The sequence below is a fragment of the Tiliqua scincoides genome, chromosome 4 (assembly GCF_035046505.1).
Source record: "Tiliqua scincoides isolate rTilSci1 chromosome 4, rTilSci1.hap2, whole genome shotgun sequence".
NCBI lineage: Eukaryota > Metazoa > Chordata > Lepidosauria > Squamata > Scincidae > Tiliqua > Tiliqua scincoides.
Genome location: NC_089824.1, coordinates 11578765 through 11600359, shown reverse-complemented (window position 1 = coordinate 11600359; position 21595 = coordinate 11578765). Strand labels below are relative to the sequence as shown.

The 21595-nt window shown below is 45.3% G+C and overlaps 1 protein-coding gene across 4 annotated transcripts in view; it reads right to left on the bottom strand.

The window, feature by feature from the left end:
- Positions 1-19042, bottom strand: part of ASAP1 (ArfGAP with SH3 domain, ankyrin repeat and PH domain 1) — a 184042-nt gene extending 165000 nt beyond the window's left edge. For 3 of the 4 annotated variants that reach the window (XM_066623058.1, XM_066623061.1, XM_066623062.1), the window contains exon 1: positions 18785-19042. The gene's annotated coding sequence lies outside the window, so the exon portion shown is untranslated. Of the gene's footprint in view, positions 1-8580; positions 8664-18784 lie in introns of those variants that run through there. The other variant, XM_066623059.1, reaches the window with a different exon arrangement.
- Positions 19043-21595: the final 2553 nt, after the last annotated feature.

Here is a 21595-nt window from a genome sequence, read left to right as displayed (position 1 = left end):
CAATACTGCATGCCTTGAATGCTGTGTTGGGGCAAGGGTGATGCATTAGTGGTACACTTGGCAGCCACCAATGTAACTGCTGAGAAGAGCTCTGTGCTATTACTACCACCAGAATAAAGCCTCCCTGTACTTTGGTGGTGGGACAGTACACTACACGGAACAGGGACCATCGAGGGTACTTTGCTGAGGGCTCCCTTGAATTAAACATTGATAAATGCAGACATTCAAATGAGTAATTTGAAAAGACATGGGCCAAGGCAAAATTAATCACCATAGCCACATGCCTTGCTCAGGTGTTTAGTGCAAATATTTTGCTTTGCATGGGTGCCCTGGCACCGAGTTCTGTGATCGCTGGGTTTTGCTGCATGCTCTGCTACAGATTGGATTACTGCCTTTGGCAGAGGGAAAGGCAGCACCTGCCGACCCATTCAATTATTAACAGGAAATGTAACTGAGATACGCATCTCATAAAATGCACGGGCAGGCACCCTCCTCTGCCATTTCTTGGATGGCAATTCTCCAAGAAATTGGGACTTGTACTGTATGTGCTGCTGGCCAACCCCTCATCTCCAGCGTCTGTGCCGAGAAACAGCAGGGAAAGGGCCGATGGCAATCAAATTGTTTGGTGAGATGGGCTTGGTCTGCACACGCAGCTGACTTCTGAATTAGATGCTGGAGCCCAGAGGTAGCGAAATGGACTGTTCCATTTCAGACAGCAGGGAAAGAGAAAGCACAATTTGGAATGCACCTCAACATTGATATTTGGTAGCTCTCTGGCAGGGTCCCTTTAGGTGGCACAGAGGTGGGGAGATCTGAGGATTTTTCTAAATGCTTCTCTGGTTGAGTTGCTGCCTTTTGTATGTCTGAAAATTTGCAGCAGAAGCTGCTGCAAAAATGCAGTAAAGCAACTTGTAACAGCGCACCTACCAGCAGCACTGGTGGGAAGACCAAAGCTTTCCTGTTGGCATTGGCACATGGAGTAATGTCAACTGGAGCAGGGCGCTGGCAGGGCAAAGGAAGGGCGGGGGAAGGCAGGAAGGGGATGAAATGGGGTGGGGGGGCGGGAGCGTCAGGGAAGGTGTGGGCAGATCAAACCTGGAAGGGGGATGGGATTGGCACTGCTGATGCACATCATATCCTTTCCCCCTTTCTGGGCCTGATCTGCAAACACAGATCAATGCGGACTTGCGCCAGCAATATTGAGTTGACCCATTGAGGCTGCTGGTATAGTCTTCAATTTTTGATGCTACCTTTGCTTTTATTTTGAAATGTTTTGAGAGATGAATCATTACCAAGTATTAGTCAATGTCAGGAATGTGCTGGAGTCACTGGGCCTGAGTCGAGTCTCAAGTTGCCCCCCCCATTCGACTCAGGAGTCATAACAGGCAACCATCATGACTCATCCTGAGCCAGCTGTAGAGTCATTTTGACTCTAGTCCAAGTCTTAGGAGAAAATGAGTCGCTGCCCAAGTGAGGTGCAACTCTGCAGAAAAAAGGGAGGTGCTGGGGGGGGGGGAAGATCTCATTAAAACTGCCCTGATGTTCCCATCCCATCTGCAGTCAGCGATGTGTTCAAGACCTTCACTTCAGCCACCATTTTCATTTCGTGTATGTAAACAAAGGCTGGAATGTTATTCGAGTGAGTGCAGCAGTGCAGAAGAGCAATTGGTTCCACACAAATCCCAGCACCAACCCTCCCCCCCCATTCACATCATGACTTCCGATTTCAGAAGGACCACCAAGCAGCATGCCATGGGTGGACCAACATGGTTGGCAACCTTCAGTCTCGAAAGATTATGGTATAAGCCTACAGCACCCGGTATTCCCAGGCAGTCTCCCATCCAAGTACCAACCAGGCCTGACCCTGCTTAGCTTCCAAGATCAGATGACATCAGGCATGTGCAGGGTAATAGTTGCTGCCATGGATCAACAGGGAGGTATCCAAGCTCAGCAAGGCAGGAGGAGACAGAGTGAGGGAGCAGAAGCAGCAGGCGGGGGGGGGGAGGGTCACCTGCAGCAGCTGGAAGAGTTACGGCCCAGTCCTTTGCAGGTCTACTCAGAAGTCCCATTGTGGCTTCCTTCCTCCACTTCTATTGCAAAGAAACACCTCTTACCCACCTCTTTTACCCCCTCCTTGGGCTTATATCCAGTCACTAGTTCCTGTCACAAAACCCTCTCCTCCCTCATCCAGAAAAAAAAAAACAGGCCATGCATTACTTGTCCAATCGTTTGTTCTGAGATGGCAAAGAGCCTCCTCTCCTGCGCTGCCCCTGACTTCTTCTGGTTCCTCCACCCAGCCTCCTGCAGCCTCCTTCCTCCCCTCCACCCCCCAGCCCCTGCCTCCTGGAACCACCTACCCTCTTCCCACCAAGTCTAATGTTCATGCTGGTTTGATTGTTAGCTTCTGGATTGGCCACAAAGTCTTTTGGGGTAATATGGAAGTGGTGGGAAAAAAGTGAGCAAGTGCACATAAGCAAAAAACAAGTTCCAGGCACAAAAATCCCAAGTCTTTGTGACTCAACTATCTATGAGTCATGACTCATTTCCAAGTCACTGTGATGAGTGGCGAGTCACATCTAAGTCAGTGATGTCTGTGACTCGAGTTGACTTGAGTCATGGGAAAACGTGTTTTCAGGACTTGAGTCAAGTCGTCAGGACTTGAGTGGCCATTCCTGGTCAATGTTAATGTTGATACCTTGCATGAAATGTATTGTTGTTGAATACTTTAAAATGCTGGTATTATGTTTTACTATATACTGTCTTACTACAGCTATTATTATTGGTTTCTGGTCAAAGTTTCGATACAAGATCAACATGAATTAATGCTGTATTAATTAATGTAATGCTGATATATTATGCTTTGATGATGTACTGCCATTTTTATTCTTTTTATGCTTTGTGAGCTGCTTTGGACTTTCTCTCTTGCAGCAAAGCAGAATACAAAGAAACAGCTGATGGATAAGAAACTCCCTGTAAGTGAAAATAAACTAGTAAAAAAATAAGTAACAAGCGGGAAGCAGTTTGGGCTAGAACTTGTCTGAGGTGTAACTTTGCTACTTGCAAGGGTTCTTCTCATGTAGAAACATGCCCAAATATGGCATTTCACATCTGAAGCCTGAAGTGGTTACGTCCATCCTGTTGAATTCAGAGAACAGCATCACACAGCCAACCTCTAAAATAGTGTAATGATTTGCTGCTAACAGCCTGCAGGAAAACCAAGGGCATACATAGGACATCTGCAAGAGGGATCTGAAGGACTTAGGAGTGGACCTCAACAGGTGGGAAACCCTGGCCTCTGAGCAGCCCGCTTGGAGGCAGGCTGTGCAGTATGGCCTTTCTCAGTTTGAAGAGACACTTGGTCAACAGATTGAGGCAAAGAGGCAAAGAAGGAAGGCCCATAGCCAGGGAGACAGACCAGGGACAGACTGCACTTGCTCCCAGTGTGGAAGGGATTGTCACTCCCGAATTGGCCTTTTCAGCCACACTAGATGGTGTTCCAGAACCACCATTCAGAGCGCGATACCAGAGTCTTTTGAGACTGAAGGTTGCCAACAACTCAACATAGGACAAGGGTCAGCTGAATCCGGCCCGCCAGCCAAAGTTATCCAGGCTGCTCAGAGCTCAACTTGGGAGGCAAAACCTCATACTCTGTTTGCTGCATGCTGGACAGAGAATGACAGAGCTGCCTGCCTGGGCTTGCTGAGCTCCTGTGCATAATGGTATAGGGATTCTGCAAGCCCAAGCAGGCAGCTCCTCCATTCCCCCTCTGGCACATGGGAAATTGGGCAGAAGACTTTGCCTCCCAAGCCAAACTCCTCACAGCCTTTTCTGGGTGCTCAGCAACTCAGAAGTTTGGCAACAGTGTGAACATACAGCCCTTTTTAATAAAAAGGTTGCTGACCCCTGATTTAGAAGGTCAGTAGAGGAGCATATGTCTTGCACACAGATGGTCTCATGCTCAGGTCCTAACATCTCTAGGAAAGACTGGAAAAGGACACAGCCTGGAGAGCCTCTACTAGTCAGTGATGATAATATTGTGCTGGGTGGACCAGTGGTCTCATTCAGGGTCAGAAAGGTTTCTATGCAGTTTGTTGATAAAACCTACAAGCACACATTTTCTGCAGACTGTCTCCAGTTCAGACACCTGAAGAGATCATACATTTGCACAGGTTTCTGCTGCAAAACCCCTGGTTCCCCCTGGTTCTTTCACATGGCCTTTCTCACCCTGAAGCCTTCTGGGCTTTGTTCTGAAAGAGGTAGTACATTTAAACATCCCTGGATTTTATCACCTCACTGTGCTGCTATGAAAAGACAAGAATACAAGTTTTCATTCGTTTTTAAACATTTTACAAGTTTACAAGGTTAATTTATATAACCACTTTGTTCTTCAGTTAATGTGTCTGGTGGGAGGTCATAAATGGAATGGAGAGCTACTGGAAGGTGTTCCTGACCAGTGGCTTTGTACAATATTCAAAAGAAAGAAAGAAAGAAAGAAAGAAAGAAAGAAAGAAAGAAAGAAAGAAAGAAAGAAAGAAAGAAAGAAAGAAAGAAAGAAAGAAAGAAAGAAAGGGATTTCTGACTTATTAATTGCCTGCTCTTATTTCTGAAATGGAATCTATACATTAAGTAATTCTCTCTCTCTCTCTCTCTCTCTCTCTCTCTCTGCTGCCCCCCCCCCTCAAAAAAAGATCCAGGGCACTTCAACGGTGGATGGAAGCTTTATAGTGCGCCAAATGATAACACGGAACGTCTTTTGCCAGGAGGCTGCAATGGAATGCTCCGTTTCCTGTGTCTGCATGTTGTCATCGCAAAGAAAAGCTTTTCCTGCTCTGGAACCACACTGTCTGCAAATACTTAGAGACAGTTTCTTGGGAGTGACTGAAAGCCACATCGTCAAAAAGATTGGTGGTTAGCTGCCAGTTCAGTTTATACTGATGGTGTGTGTGTGTGTGTGTGTGTGTGTGTGTGTGTGTGTGTGTGTGTGTGATATTCTGTTACAATGAGCCACCTCTATTGAAGAGTAAAACAAATATGGTTTCTGCTTGCCAGATGTTGGTGGTAGCTGCTCCCCCATTGTATGGGGTAGGTTAAGCTGTAGTCTGCACCTAGAAAATAGGGCACTCCTTTCCTGAAAATGTGCAAAGAGTCATTTGCCTATGGTCCAACTTGTTGTCTTTATGAAGGACCATCTTGGTAAGTCTCTGCCAATTTGTTTTTTGCGAATGCCTTTTGGCAATGGTTCTTACTCATTTAGCACTGGGACCCACCTTTTAGAATGGGAATCTGTCAGGACCCACCAAGAATGAAGTCATGACCAGAAATGACTCGGGGCGTTTGGTGGGCCTGTGAGATACAGGAAGCTGGACTAGATGGGCCTATGGCCTGATCCAGTGTGGCTGTTCTTATGTTCTTATGACATCATCAAGCAGGAAAATTTTTTAACAATCCTAGGCTGCAATCCTACCCACATTTACCCAGGATTAAGTCCCCTTGACTCATTGTTAAAAGAATATACATAGCAGCTTGTTAAAAGTACAGGTCTGTCACATTTCCCCAAATGCAGTCACATACCATGGGAGCATCAAGTCTAACAGATTAAAAATAAAATATTGAAATGAATGGGGACCCACCTGAAATGGACTCGTGAACCACCTAGTGGGTCCTGACCCATAGTTTGAGAAACACTGCCTTTTTGGGGGGAAAAATGTTAGTAGAAGGGCCAAAATATGTACCTGGGTAGTTTGGTCCTGTATGTTTTTTTTTCTAATCTAAATAACAGCTGTGTGTATCTGACTAGGAGGAGTACCACGGCATGCAAGAAGGGGGTATTTAACACTTTCCTGCTGTGCAATGGTCCCAACACAGAATAAGGTGCCCAGGTGCTTATGTGCCCTTAACACTGCTTTGTAGGTAATGTGCTCCAGCCTCCTGATCATTCTGACTGCCTGTTTATTTTCAGCTCTACAATCTCCGTTCTAAGATTTGGCTACCAGAACATAAGATGTAGTCTCACCGCCATGCTTGCTAAGAATAGAGAATGCAGGGGAAAGGAGAAGATCACCTGAAGGCAGGCTGATTAGCACCATACAAAACACACATGTTGACCAGTGGCATAGCTAAGGGGGTGCAGGGGGTAGCAGTCAAACCGGGTAACAAGTTGTAGGGGGGCAACAAGCTGAGCTTGACACTAGTGGCCAAATTTGTGAAAAAATTGGTATGTATGAATAATACCATCATGTTATATATCATTGGAAAGGTCATTTAATGCAGAATGCAGTGAAACAAACCCCATTGGAATATCTGCATTCTATCAAAAGTTATGGTAATTAACCAGAAAATGAAAACACAACTGCCTTATGGAACAAAAAGTGGCTTTTCTTAATTCAAAACTGACTTATGAGACTGATTGTTCTGAGAGCCAATGAGATGTTATTATAACACAGGGTGGAACCAATAAGGTGTTAATATGCGTCAGCTCTCATTTCCATGTATCATAACATAGCTACTCCTGCTAACTGGTAAAGAGGCACTTTTTCAAATGGTGCTCCTCTTATATTTAGCATGGAGAAAATAATTGTCCCTCTTCACCCCAGCTCAGTGTCTCTAACCACTAGAGGTTAGAGGCACACTTTTTATTTATTTAGGGGCACACTAATATTTAATAAGGGGCACACTTTTTATTTATTAGCTTAATTAAATTTGATTTTGTCATGGAGGGAGGACTACAAAATCGTTTTTGATCCCAGGTAGCGTATAGATACCTTAGCTATGCCACTAGCTGGGGGGAGGTGGCAGAGCAAGTGGGTGGTGAGCTGCTGGGGGGAAGAAACAGTTTTTCCCCTTGATTTTCATTTTTGAAAAGCCCGGGCATGATGTCACTTCTGGTTGTGACATCACTTCCGGGGCATCATTTTGAGCTCTGCACGTTCATTAGCTACACCACTGCTGTTGACTCTTTTCTGCAAATTCCTCACGAAGGAATATTCCTCATGAAGGCTGTTTCCCTAAGAACAACCTCTTAAGAATCCTAAGAACACATTACAGGAGGCATTTTTTTTAGGGGGGGGGGGAAGGAAACAGTGGATGGAGGAAGGGTTAAGCATCCTTTTCAGTCTAACAATTCCCCTTCACTGCATCCCATATTGTATTGTATTGGCAACCTTCAGTCTCAAAAGACTCTGGTATCGCGCTCTGAAAGGTGGTTCTGGCACAGCGTCTAGTGTGGCTGAAAAGGCCAATCCGGGAGTGACAATCCCTTCCACACCGGGAGCAAGTGCAGTCTGTCCCTGGTCTGTCTCCCTGGCTATGGGCCTTCCTTCTTTGCCTCTTTGCCTCAGACTGTTGGCCAAGTGTCTCTTCAAACTGGGAAAGGCCATGCTGCACAGCCTGCCTCCAAGCGGGCCGCTCAGAGGCCAGGGTTTCCCACTTGTTGAGGTCCATCCCTAAGGCCTTCAGATCCCTCTTGCAGATGTCCTTGTATCGCAAGGACATACATTACAATGTATGCATCCCATACATTACAGGATAAATATGTAACTGGGAGATGGTGTTCCCCATAAAATGCAGGGCCAAAACACTTGCTTCCTGGTTTGCTATGGTGAATTTGCATGCCTTCTTGAATTTTGCAATTTTTAGTACCGCATTTACGGAGAGGAGGCATGTCTAATTGTTTTGTCATCTGCCAGTGTGCATGAGGGATGGGGGAAAGGGTCTTGACATGCAACAGCAGGAAGGGAATCTTTACCAAAAAAACACAACTGAGACCCAGTATTTAAAGCCAACACTGTGAAGCTTCTATTCCTGTGAAAACTGCTTGTTCATCCTTGCCAGCATAACAAAAACAAACCCTGGTGAATTGGCAGGCACAAGAGTGAATGAGAGACATGGTTCATGGTAGCTAGTGAGCTGAGGAGCTCTTTATGCATACTGAAAGACAGAATGAGTAGGGGATGGGTGAAAGCAGCCCGCAATGTCCAGGGCTCCTCAGTGAATTTGGATGAAGGTCGAGGTCCAGTAGTGTTGGCCTGGTGACAGACAGTTCATCACCAGCAGTGTGGCCTGAGCTTCGCAACTTCTATAACATACTTATCTTGCAAGTTCAGTGTTGGATCATCTCTCTTTCTTGTCTGCGCCTGCCTGCTAACTAACTATTGTTAGTAGCTACAATAATTAACTACTAGTTAACCAATAGTTAACTACAGTACTGACACAAGCAGTTTTTCCCCCATTCAAAAAAATCCAGACTCTCTCTCTCTCTCTCTCTCTCTCTCTCTCTGTTCCCATGTTCCCAACATTATCATTCCCAACATACATTATCAAAAAACAGAACCTCGGGTATGATAAAGGGGACAGAAGATGAAATCACTGCAGGTTATAAGATAAATCAACTTGTGTGTGTGTAGAGAGAGAACCGGGCCTCCCTATCAACACGACCTTGATGAATGTGTGCATGCGTGTGTGTTTATTTATTTGGGGTGTATGGGGTGTTCAGGGAGGGGTAGTCCCTCTGGTGTAGGGCATGTCATATCCTTTTAGGGCAGCTTGTCCACCTTTGGTCCCCACCTGTCACTCAGCTCTCACCTATGGTTCCCAGTAGCTGTAGCATGCGCAGCGGCCACACCCCGGGAAACAGCTTCGACAGGCTGGCCAAATCAGGTTGAGGGTAGCTGTCGGGTCATTGACCTTCAGCGAGATAGGGAATTGTCTATCCCGAGCATGGACAGACTCCGGCAGATTGAGCAGATGAGACCTACTAGAATAGGACCAGCGGTCATGAAGGCGGTTCCTTAAAGCGACGTGGTACACAAAGAGCACGGCAAGACACGAAAAATGCACTGGCCAATCACTGCACCCAGCTCATCTCCAACCATCTCAACTTTTGTCCTGCTATTGGAGCAAGATGGAATCTGGGAAGAGAGAGAGAGTGAGGCTGACTATGTGCACCTCTCCCTCACTTTAATCCAATTCACACGCAAGCTTTGACACTGTTAGATGTCAGGGTCCTCTTCAAAAATGATGGACGAACACAATTTATAAATATTTATTTATTTAAATTGCCATCTCTAATATTTACTTGTTCATTCCCTATACCAGTGTTTCTCAAACTGTGGGTCAGGACCCACTGGGTGGGACACGAGCCCATTTCAGGTGGGTTTCCATTCATTTCAATATTTTATTTTTAATCTTTTAGACTTGATGCTACCATGATACGTGACTGCGTTTGGGAAAATGTTACAGCTATCTGACTCAGAGCACTACTCAGTGCTACTCAGAAGTAAGTCCTATTTTGTTCAATGGTGATTACTCTCAGAAAAGCATGGTTAGGATTTGCAGCCTTAGTTTCATATGTTCCAAATGTACTTCTAGAGCCTATGCCAGTTTTTCCCTCCTTCACATCCCTCCCTGCACCAGATGGGCTGTATAAAAACATATGATGGGATTCTCAAAAGGTGACTTGGTCACTTAGGAATCTGAAATATCTGTCCAGCCCTGACCTAGCCTTACCTCTGCTGATTACCTGAGAGGATTGATCATCCTTTGGAGTACACAAAGGAGACAGCCCTTAGAAATTCAAAAGCATAGACTCCTCTCCCACATTTCCCAGTGCTGGGTGTGACCCAAAGAGGAAATACCAAAATACCACCAGTAAGCCTATTCCCACAGTGTGTTCTGCCTAATCAAAACCAGGAGGCCTGGTCCCGGTCCCTGAAAAGGGCTTTTCTTGCCAGATTTTCTGATCAGAGAGGGATCGGATGGACTCTAGATTTCCAGCATTCCTCCCAAGTGACCCTTGGATTATGTGAGAGCACAAATGGCTGTCCAAGCTGTGTAGAACAGGTCCCAGAGGGCCAGGATGCTTCTTCCTTTACATTTGCTTTTGCTGCTTCCAAAATGGGGTTCCCATTAGTAGAAATCTGCAGGATGAGAGGAAGCTCGGCATGCCCTCCTCCAAGTCACAACTGGAATCACAACTTGCAACTGTCCTGGCAACCCCAACTTTCAGCTCCTGTACTGACAACTTCTGTGCTGAAGCCGCCTATGTGCACCTGGGTTAATGCTCAATGACTTGAGCAGGAGAGGCCTGACACCACATTTGCTTCCCCACCTAAACCCAGAAGAAGTAGGTTTCCCCTCTGTCACTAACAGCAGCTTCTAGGGCAGCAATTGTCAATATTTTTTCTTCTCATGGCACAGACCTCTATAGTCTTCTAGATGGTCTTCACCTCTTGTGACATCACGTCCGGTTTCTGGGAGACTCTTTAGGGTTCTGCACATCTTTTTCTAGGGCAACTGCCTGTAGTAATGAATTGTCCGGGTGTGAGGGTAAATAGAATGCTAGATGCAGGGAGGTGGCAGCAAGATGCAAGTATCTTATGGTCTTGTGTGTACTCACTGGTGTCGCTAGCGGGGTATGGGGGCTGTGGGTTGCACCGGGCGACGCGCGGGGGGGGGGAGTGACACGCCCTCCGGGGAGGACACGGTAACTTTGTGGCTTTCAGAGCTACCCTGTCATGCCATACACTGTTGGATGTGGAATTCCCAGCTGAATGCAATGCAAAAAACAGAATTGAAATCACTCCTTTTGTTCAAAAATTATGGCCAAAAAACCGGAAAGAAAAAATGTATGGAGCCCTATGGAAAGTCAAAGTGAGCCGTATCCTTCGCTCACTCACAAGTAGGCAGGCTTGCCTTAGTCCGTTGGAAAGGGCAGGCTGAGAGGACTCCAAGGATGTCAGAATGGTCCTGATCTGATGAATGCAGTCTTCAAAAACACCCGAGAAGGACGTCCCTCCCAGCTGCAGTCTATTGAGCTCTATGGAAAGCTAAGCAGCCTCACGATCGTGTTTACTCATGAGTAGACAGACTTGCCTTGGCTGGTGGTCAGGCCAGGCAAAGGGGAATGTGAGGACACCAGAAGTGTCCTGATCCGATTGAGCTGGAGTGCAACAAATGCTCCAGAAGGCAGCCTCCCCCCCACTAAAAAGGACAAAAAAGAGGCTTGAACTGTTAAGGGGAAAGTTTTCTATTTTGCACTTGCAAAGCCAGGAGGGTCTTTATACTGATATGCTTGAAATAGAAGAACTTTAAACTGTGCACTGGGAGGGCTGGAAATCTAACTGATTCTTTTGGGGTGGGGGGTTATTGCAGGCAGACTACAGAGTAAGCTCCATTGACCACTATGGGACTTACTTCTGAGTAGACATGAGTTGGATTGGGCTCACAGGCTGCAATCCTACCCACACTTTCCTGAGAGTAAGCCCCATTGACCACTATGGGACTTACTTCACAGTAGATTCACTTGATGGAACAGGACTGGCTCCCCCTTATTTATTTCTTTTATTTTAATTTAATTATTTATTTTAATTTGCTTGATGATGTCACTTCAGCCCATGACATCACTTCCGGTGGGTCCAGAACAGATTGTCCTTCTAAAAAGTGGGTCCCAGTGCTAAAAGTTTGAGAACTGCTGCAATAAGGTGTTAGTAAGTTGACATGGGTGTGTGTGTGTGACTCTACAAGTTTTCAAAATCACTAAAATCAGAGTTTGGAGGAATAATACCATCATGCTATATATCAATATATCAATCAATACCTAATTTCATGCAGAATGCAATGAAACAAACCACATTGAAATATCTGTGTTCTAACAAAAGGTACAGCCAAAAAACCAGTGGGGGCGGGGTGATGGCACATCACCACGCCCACCATCTGGGGCGTTGCCCCGCCCACTGCATCGGGTGACATGCAGGCCTCCTGTACTGGGCGAATCCAAGTGACACCACTGTGTATGCTCCCTGAGGGCCCATTCCTATCCAACTTTCCAGCTCTGGTGCAGCCACAATACAGCTCCAAGGTAAGGGAACAAATGTTCCCATACCTTGAGGAGGCCTCTGTGACTGCCTCCCCACCACAGGATGCAGTGCATTCCCTATAAGCCCGGCTGCACCGGCACAGGAAAATTGGATAGGATTGGGCCCTGAGGCATCTGGTGGGCCACTGTGAGATACAGGAAGCTGAACTAGATGGGCCCTGGGCCTGATCCAGCAGGGCTTTTCTTATGTTCTTATGTCTGTCCCTCTTCCTCTCCTAGCAGAGCAATTTGTTACTACAGGTGCTCTGGAAACAGAATAGCAGAACCTGGAGGAGTTTTTTCAGTTATTTTCAACCACTGTGTTCCAAACTCTTGTGGTACCCCTGCAGACCTTTTGCAGCACACCAATGTGCCATGCCACACCAGTAGAAAATTGCTATTCAAGGGGATGGGGCAATTTAAGTCAAGAAACAGCACTGGGGCAAAGGGTTAAACCTTCCCTCCCCTGCTCGGTGATCCAAATTGCACTCCTCTATGGCTGCCTCTTAAAAGAAAAACAGGTTGTGAGTTCCAGTCATGAGACACCCCAAGCACATCCAGTTTGGCCTAGAATTAGAAGTTTTGTGAATTCAGTCTGGTGACTCCCAAAATGAATTAGAAGTTTAGAAGTTTAGAATGAGAAGTTTTGTGAATTCAGTCTGGTGACTCCCAAAACAAGATGGGGAAATGAAGCTGCAATTCTAGGCACATTTTCCTGGGAGTAAGCTGAACTAAATGGGTCTTACTTCTGAGTAGACATGCAAAGGATTGGGCTGTCAATCACTTGTAGCATTTTCTCAGTTAAGGAGTCAATGCTGCATCTTTTGTTCCCACAATTCGGCATCATAATGCCTTGTTTGGTGGCATCAGATTACCCCTGTGGTTTAAATCACACTGAGAACCAACACAGTGGTGTAGCTAGAGGGGGTGTAAAGCACTGAGTTTTGCAGGGAGCCTCTCCCCTTCCTCTCTGGAGTCATTCCAGGTGGTGGGAGCAAAAGGAGGCATACATCTGGCTCCAAAGAGGAGGGGCCTCTTGCACACTGGTGGAGCTCCTTGCAAAACTCAGTGCTTTGCACCCCCTCTAGCTACACCATTGAAATAACAACAAGCCACTTGTGTAAGTGGGCTCTTTTGAGGCACCAAAAGCATGGAGTTTGCAGAGCTTTTGTGCTGCTATGTCCAGGAGCAAAGATCCCTGTGTCAGACTGAGCTCCAATGGCCCCATTTCAAAAATGAGTTTTCGGTATCTAAAGCACTGGCTATTCCCCCCCCCCACCTGCCCCACAGTAAGCAACAGAAATGGCACTGACACAAACTTGTGGGAAAGAAAACAGCTTAGATTTGGAAGCCACACTTTCTTCTTTCCAGACGTCACGTGTAAAACCACAGCAAGCAAATGGGTTCAGATGACCTAGTTTGCTAACTCTTTTTTTTTCTTTTCTTTTCCAGAGGATATCTGAAAGCTCTCCAAGAACCAGTTTTTCAACATGTCTGCAAAATTAATGTCAAAAATGCAAGACTGCATCTAAAGTGGAGGTGGAAGCGAACCAAGCAGAAGCCTGTAGCACAAGAACTGGCTGGCTAGCTCAAATCCGTACGTGGAAAACAACTTCCACCCACCCAGCCCCTGCCACCACTGTTGTAGATGTCACCACTGTTAGGATGTCCCTTCTGGGTCACTCGTCAAGGTACAGTTGCCTGGTCAGGATCCGGACCCATAGACCTAAGACCCTTATATACTTTTGGATCCCCAATCCACAGCCCGCCAAGCCAGGATCTCTCAGAGGAATTTTATTAGGGGATACAAAGTTTCTTTTGAGCCCGTTCCCAAAGAACAGTCTTTAGAGCCCAGGTCTACCTGCCCGTGTAGTATTGGCAGCTAGATACAGTCATTCAGAAAACTGAACTCCACTCTTAAGTCTCTCTAAAATCTTAAATATAGAAAATCATTGCAGAAAATTAGCATTATTGTATTTACACTCACACTAGAATAGGAAGTGTCCTGTTACACTTACTTAAACTTACTATTGCAGCAGCTATAGTCCTGCAGCTGTGTCCTGACTCTTTTCCCTGACTTATTCCAAACCCTCAGTCTTCCTCATGACATTCCTAACCTGAGCCAAATGGATACTGTTAGTTTCCCAGAGAAAAACAGACTGCAAATGTTAATATCTCCATTCCTGGAGCAGGCAGAATGTTTGTTTAGGGAAGCCAGCACTGAAATTTTGAGAGACTTGGGTCGTGATCCTATCTAACTTTCCAGTACTGATGCAGCCATGCCAATGGGGCGTGCACTGCAGCCTGTGGAAGGGGGACAGTCAGGGAGGCTTCCTCAAGGTCAGGGAACATTTGTTCCCTTAACTCGGGGCTCCATTGTGGCTGGATTAGGGCTGGAAAGTTTGATAGGATTTGGCCCTTAGGATGGAATCCTATGGACACTTAACAGGGACGGGAAGCCCAATTCTGAACTGCCCAGCACGTGTGGCTGCTGCAGCACCAAAAATGGCTGCCGCGGTATCCTTTGTGCACTGGGTGGCAGCTGGTGGCTCCTCAGGAGAAGGGGACTTTCATTCCCTTCTCCTAGGTAAGGGAAGTAGCCTGCAATGGGGCTACTTGATTCTGTGGTGGCTTTTTAGCTGGCACAGAATCAAGGAGTCCCATGTTGGGTCGCGCAGGCTGACACGGGGCTCTGTATCTGGCGGAGCTGAGCTCTGACGGTCCCATTCCCCTCCCACTCCACTCCCTCCCCATCACACCTTCCCCCCTCCATCCACCCCGGACCGCCTGCTCTCCGTCTCCCCCCCCCCCGTCTCACCTCTCCGCTGTCAGGTACTTCGCAAGGAGCACCTGGTGGTGGATCACTGAGCTCTCACCAGCACTGTCCCAGCACGGGCTTGCACTGGGCCTGCTCCAGCGCTTGGCCAGTGCTAACCCCCCACAAAAGTGCTTTATTGCATATTTGTGACAGTGCGCACTGGCAGTAAGCTGGCATGCAAAGCACAGGAACAGGCTCTAAGTCCCATTAAACTCAATAGAACTTAATGCTGAGTAAATGTGTCTAGGATTGCACTGCTAGAAACAGAAGCCTCTTTCATGCAACTCCAAGAAGCTTTCAGTACTGCACCAAGAACAGACAAGGTGAAGTAGAAAGAGCTGAGGCTGAATATGTGTAGAAACCCTTGTGCAGTATCTGCATCACCAAATGCCCAAATGGTCTTATAGACAAGACATTAAGAAAGTTTTCCAATATATCTAAACCATTCCTAGTTAAAGTCAAAGTCCTTCTGATGTCAGTTGTGATAGCTTTTCATAACTATGAATGATTTGTGCAGCCCATCTCTACCCATGCTTTTGCAAAAGTAAGCCTCACTGAGTTCAGTGGGACCTAGGCTGAAACCCCTTGGTACTCTTCCATTCAGTTACTGCATGTCATCAGCTTTCACTAATTATGCTTTTCACACTTTAAATGTCACCATACCCCAACCACTTACTGCAGAAAAAGACACTCCCCTGCCTGCGCTATCATGGATGCAGCCCATACTGTCCTGTAACAAAACACAGATACAGCAGCACAGTTATTTTTCTGGCTCACTACACTGCCATTTTCTTCACTGTCCCCTTGCTGTGATCACCAGTGAAACTGACAAAACTGGGTGAAAAAAGTTTTATAGAAGAGTGAAGTGTGTTTCTGTGGGAGGGGCAAAGAAATGAATGAACTCTGCCTAGACTGGTAAGGGGTTCCTCCAATACTGTTAACTTCACCAGAGAGCTGAGAAGGAGGTTGTGAAGTATATCTGAATTGATGTTGCAGTCATGGTTTTTCCCAACCTAGTCAGTGTCACCAGGGAGTGGAGAAGGAGATACAAGAGTGCAAGAAACCAGCAATGGTGAAACTGACAAACCTTCCCCCAACCTTCTCAATTTCACCAGTGAGCTAAGAAGGGGGCATCTGAAGGAAATTAGCACTGGTGAAATGGACAAGGGGCAATCTGAAGGAAATTAGCACTGGTGAAATGGACAAGTTTTTCCCAACATGCTTTCCTACAGGAAGGAAATGTTGGCATTTAGGGAGAAAAAAGCCATTCCCATATGTCGGGTGGTCAAACTGCAGCTTGCGAGCCACATGTGGCTCTCTGACATATAATGTATGGCTCGCAGAAATATGGTGGCTGGTCTCCTTTTGGTGTCTCAATTAATATAAAAGGTAAATTTTAAAATGCTCAAGCTTTATACTAATTTACTGGGTATAAACTGAATCTACTGGATTAAAACACAAGTTTAATGTTCATGGGTGAACATTATATTTAAGAATTTAAATGCTTCCTAAATATTGTGGTTCTTAAACACCTGAAGTTTATCATATGTAGCTGCAATCCTAACCAAACTTTCCTGAGAGTAAGCCTCACTGAACAAAATAGGGCTTACTTCTGAGTAGACCTGGTTAGGATTGTGCCCTGTGGCTCTTACATTATGCAAGTTTGGCCACCCGTGACCTATGTGTGACCCTTCAGGACAGGGACCGCCCTTCTTCACTTTACATTAAGCACCATATACATGGATGGTGCTATGTAAATAAATACTGAAGGCAGAACATGTCTGTGCAGAGGTGACATGAAAAACAGACAAAAAACCCGTGAAATTCAGTTTGGACTTTACCAGCATGCATAGCCAGCAAGTGATTTCAAAACCTGAAGCAAGTGCATTTAGAAGAAAAGCTGGGCCAAAAGTTCTCCATGGAGGAGAAATTTTAGTAGGGAGCAAAAGTGGGGCAACACTAGCCTACCTTTGTTTGCCTCCATTTTGCTTGTCACCACAACCACTGCCTGCTTTACATCAGTGGCAGTAGTATTCCTCCCCAGATGCCATCCACTGCCATTTTTCCCCCTAATGCTTCTCAAACCCATACTGTCTGATGACTTTTCAAGATACATTTGGGAGGAAATGGCTAACTGGCAACCACCAGGAGGAGTTGGGAGAGTTAGGGCAGACAAAAGAAAATATTTCTTCACTCAGCGTGTAGTTAATATGTGGAACTCCTTGCCACGGGATGTGGTGATGGCATCTGGCCTTGATGCCTTTAAAAGGGAATTGGACAAATTTCTGGAGGAAAAATCAATTGTGGGTTAAAAGCCAGGATGTGTATGTGCAACCTCCTGATTTTAGAAATGGGCTATGTCAGAATGCCAGATGCAAGGGAGGGCACCAGGATGAGGTCTCTTGTTATCTGGTGTGCTCCCAGGGGCGTTTGGTGGGCCACTATGAGATACAGGAAGCTGGACTAGATGGGCCTATGGCCTGATCCAGTGTGACTGTTCTTATGTTCTTATGGTAGGTGAAGTTTCACCTGGAAAAAAAAATCACCAAAAAACTCCCCTTCATCCATAAGTGGACTGGCAAAATGAAGGGGGGTGAGTGGGTCATTTCAGCTCAGCCCCATATTAGAAATGCATTTCTGCCTTTTGCCCTTGTACAGCAATGGCATGAAAAAAACTTGAAAAGTTTGCATAAGGTTGCAATTCTATGCACATTTATTTGAATGTATGCCCAAAGTGTGAGAGTATGCACACTTTGCACACTTTCTGGAGAGATCTGTTGCGTCTTTTGTTCATTTGTGAGCCCTTTTGGTATAGGTAGCCATTTATTTATTTTCCTGTGTAAACCACTTTGTGAACACTCTTGTTGAAAGATGAACTATATTTCTTCTTCATCATCATCATCATCATCATCATAGCTTACTAGAGTGTAGTATACATGTGTATGTTCACTCTGTAAGAAATTCACGTAAAGGTTTCCCTATTTCTTATTAAGTTTCCAGTTTTGGATTGCAAGAAGCACCCAAAAAATACAAGAATGTCAATTTTAAATCAAAAGTAGATTCTAGCCCATAGAGATCATATGGTTGAATTATAAACACTAGAAATACAAGAGGGGGATAAAAAAAAATCCCAATCAACTAAAAATCAGAACTCCACTGAACTTCGCCAAAACAGATGTAAGCATCACTCGTGAAAATGTGCAGGGTAATTACATGGAGTACATCTTTGTCACTGTGTGGGGTAAAATATGCATGGTTAGAAAAGGATCTAATCTTGTGTTGGATAAACTTAAGTTGGATAAACTTAAATTCTGTTAAACACTCAAGCTAAGAGCATGCCAACCTATATAACTTTTAAACTATTGGCTGAGATAGTTGTAATATATGTGAATGCATTTTTATTCATACTTTTATCCCCACCTACTTTTCGGGAGAGGAGGCTATGGCTCAAGTTAGCCCCTTCCTGGCCCCTTGAGTTTGCTTCAACCTTTCCCTTTTAGCTCAGAAATATTTGAAAAGACAACAGAGAAAGAAACAGGGCATGTGGATTATGCTGAATTTTTATAACTTAACCAGAGTTTGATGCGCAACAGGCCTTCAAGGAATGCAAATAATGTTCATCCACAGCGATCCAGTTATTTGAAGGGGAAAAATATCTGAATACTATAATCTGAATACTAGTTTTCTGCCAATATCAAGACGATGGGTTTGAGCATGTGGCTTGTCTATAAAGCCAGATCTGGGAGGAGGAAAAAAGTGCCCACAAGACCAGTGCTTAAAATGAATGGGTGTTCTCTCATGCTCTCTCTCTCTCTCTCTCTCTCTCTCTCTCTCTCTCTCTCTCTCTCATGAGTCAGATTACCAGGCTGAGAATGGATATGCAGAATGAGAGCTTCCTTATGCTTCACAATTCATGCGCAGTAGTAATTATGTGCAATTAAAAAGCATGCATTTGCAGGCAATTTAAAACAATAACCAGCATACCAAAAACAAACATTTAATTATCTCCGGTTTGTATTTTAAAGCAGCCACACTTCATCAGCATGACCACTGATGTTCTCTGATTTTTTTTTTTCCATTAATATTTGCACCTAAAGCCAGCATGGATAACTCACCAAGACTTGTCCAGTTTGAACTTCCATTCCAAGAGCGCCAGCCAAAATGAAGGCCATCATTCCATTTTTTTTAATGTTAAAATTATTTTCCCACAGGCAGCTGAAAAAAAGAGATCATATTGCTACAGTTATAATTCCCAGGAACTTGTGCTGTTGTTGCTCTTTGCTTTCTAGTTTTTACATTGAAAGAAAACTGTTAAGTCCCGTGATCCACAGATGTTTTCTAGGAGCCTAAAAGTTTTGACTTGCATCCATAAAAATCCTGGCTAGTAAGGAGACACAAGTACAATTGGGAAGGAGGCAGGAAGGAAAGTCTACCCATGTGAGCAGAAAAGGGGGGGGGGAAGGCCACTCAGTGGACACCCCTTGGACTGATAGAAGAGATTTCAGGAAATCCAAACACTTAAACAGGAAATCTGAACTCTGAATAAACATTCCATAATCTCCACTGTTAACATGCAACTTCTCTGGTTAACCATTCCCCTGCTTCGGGCTAGATGTGAAACTCAGTCGGACATGCTTTGTTGTAACTGGATCTGTCTAACGTTCCACAGTGTGCTTGCGTATATCTCTATAGTACGACCACTATTCTGGAAACTCCCCCCCCCCCCATTTCAAGATTTACTAGCATCTGGAAACTCTGAAGGCTTTTCATCTCTGCATTGTTCCAATCTCTACCTGGCAAAGTTTTAGTTTAAATTATGGCACCTTTCTGTGGTTAATATTTTCCATTGCACAAGCACGTCTCTAATGTAGTTGGCTTGCAGCAGAAAAATGAATACTTGTGTACATATTAACTGTGCCCTCCCCTGTCCCATGACTCTTTTTTTTGCCTTGTTTTCATTCTATGGGTCTTCCCTTTCCTGCCATTGCTAATCTTCATAGGTCTTCCCATTTTCTTTGCACTCTCCTACATGTTAATTTCAGGGTATCCTCTTTGATTGATTTTATTACCGTTCTGTGTGGGGTAGGAGAGTGGGGGGGGGGGGGAGGAACCATTCCAAATGTTCAAAGGAGCCACTTGAAAGAATGGATCATTTTGTCAAATTTTAAAAATCCTGAAAGACTTTGTAAGAGCCCACAGGAGCAGACATGGTGCTCATTTTATCATCTCGATGAATCTATTAAACTGGGAGACAGTGACTTGCTGACAATATATTTCAAAGACAAAAAGATTTCTCCTCCACTGCCAATAGTAGCTTGCAAGTTGGATTATCAGTGGTGTCACAGTCTATCAGATGTTTGAACCCGGACTCCATCAGTTTGAACTACTACTACTACTACTACTACTACTACTACTACTACTACTACTACTGATATTTATATACAGTGAGCCCTCAGTATATGCAGGGGATCCATTCTAGGACTTCCGCAGATACCAAAACCTGCGGATACTGAAATCCATGGGTGGTTCTCTAATCCTCTAGAGGCATCAGAAGCTGCACTGTTCTGAGGGCCAGGAAGGCTTAGCGCAGGACAGATATCAGACCACCATCTTCCTTTCAAACCTTTCCCCCCCCCCCCCAAATCCTTTCTTTGAGTGCTACCTTAAGCTGGAGCTGAGATGCCTCGCAGAAAACCCTGTTTACTTGGAAAGCGGTATCAGGTCTTTTGCTTTGTTCTCCTCTCCAAAGGGAAACAGTATGACTAATGTCTAGGCAACTGGAGATCATGGTGCCTTGGCAAGCTTGTTCCACAATCTCTGCAGCACTTCAAACCATCTCAGTAGGTATGGATAGGTAACCTTGGTCATCGGCAACCTTGTCCATCGGCACACAAAACCCCCCTTTATTTATTTATTTATTTATTTATTTATTTATTTATTTATTTATTTATATTCCCCCCCCTTCCCATGTTGAAGCAAATGCCCAAGGCAGATTACAAAGCTTTATAATAAAGTACAAACTACTTTATCATCCCCTTCCCCTGGGTAAAGGGAACAGCCTTGCAGTGTGGCTACTCGATTCATTGCCTACCAAAAGGCACTGACGCAAAGGCTTAGGATCTAGTGGAGCATCGCTCCACCAGTCCCACCTCCCTCCCTCCCTGCTCCCTCCCCATGGCATGCCTCCCCTGCCCTCTCCCTGCCTCCCACCTCCCGGACATGCCTCCTCCCCACACCCGCTCTCCTTTCTGCTGCTCAGTGGTCTGTGCATTACATTACACATTAAAACATAAACCAAAACAGAGCCAAATCTAACAAATGTCACTGAGCCAACGGGGAACAAATTAGTCCAGGGAAGCAGTCAAGCCACAGCAGTATTTCAGAGGCATAGAGGGTAAATATACACTCAACAGCCAAACGCCAGATAAAATAGGTGTGTTTTGAGCCCTTGCGGAAAAGCATGAGGGAGGGAGAAGTTCACAATTCCCATGGAAGAGAATTCCATAGTTGTGGTGCCACTACAGAGGAGGTTTGCCTCCAGGCTGCCACCCCTCTCACTTGGGACAGATGCGGTACTTGTAGAAGAGCCCCCTCAGATGACCTAAGAGGGCAGGCTGGAATGTATGGAAAGAGGCGGTCTTTCAGATAGCCTGGACCCAAATCATGGAGAGCCTGAAAGGTTAGAGCTAGTACCTTGAATTGGGACCAGAAGTGGATGGGCAGCCATTGCAGCTGCTGAAGCAGTGGTCTAGCAGTCATATCACCTAGCCCCCATCACCACCTGAGCAACCACATTCTGCACTAATTGCACTTTCCAAACTGTTGTAAAGAGTAGCCCCACGTAGAGTATGTTGCAGTAGTCCAGTCTTGAAGTTATTAAAGCGTGGGTCATGGTAGGCAGGTCCAAATGGCTCAACTATGGTCTC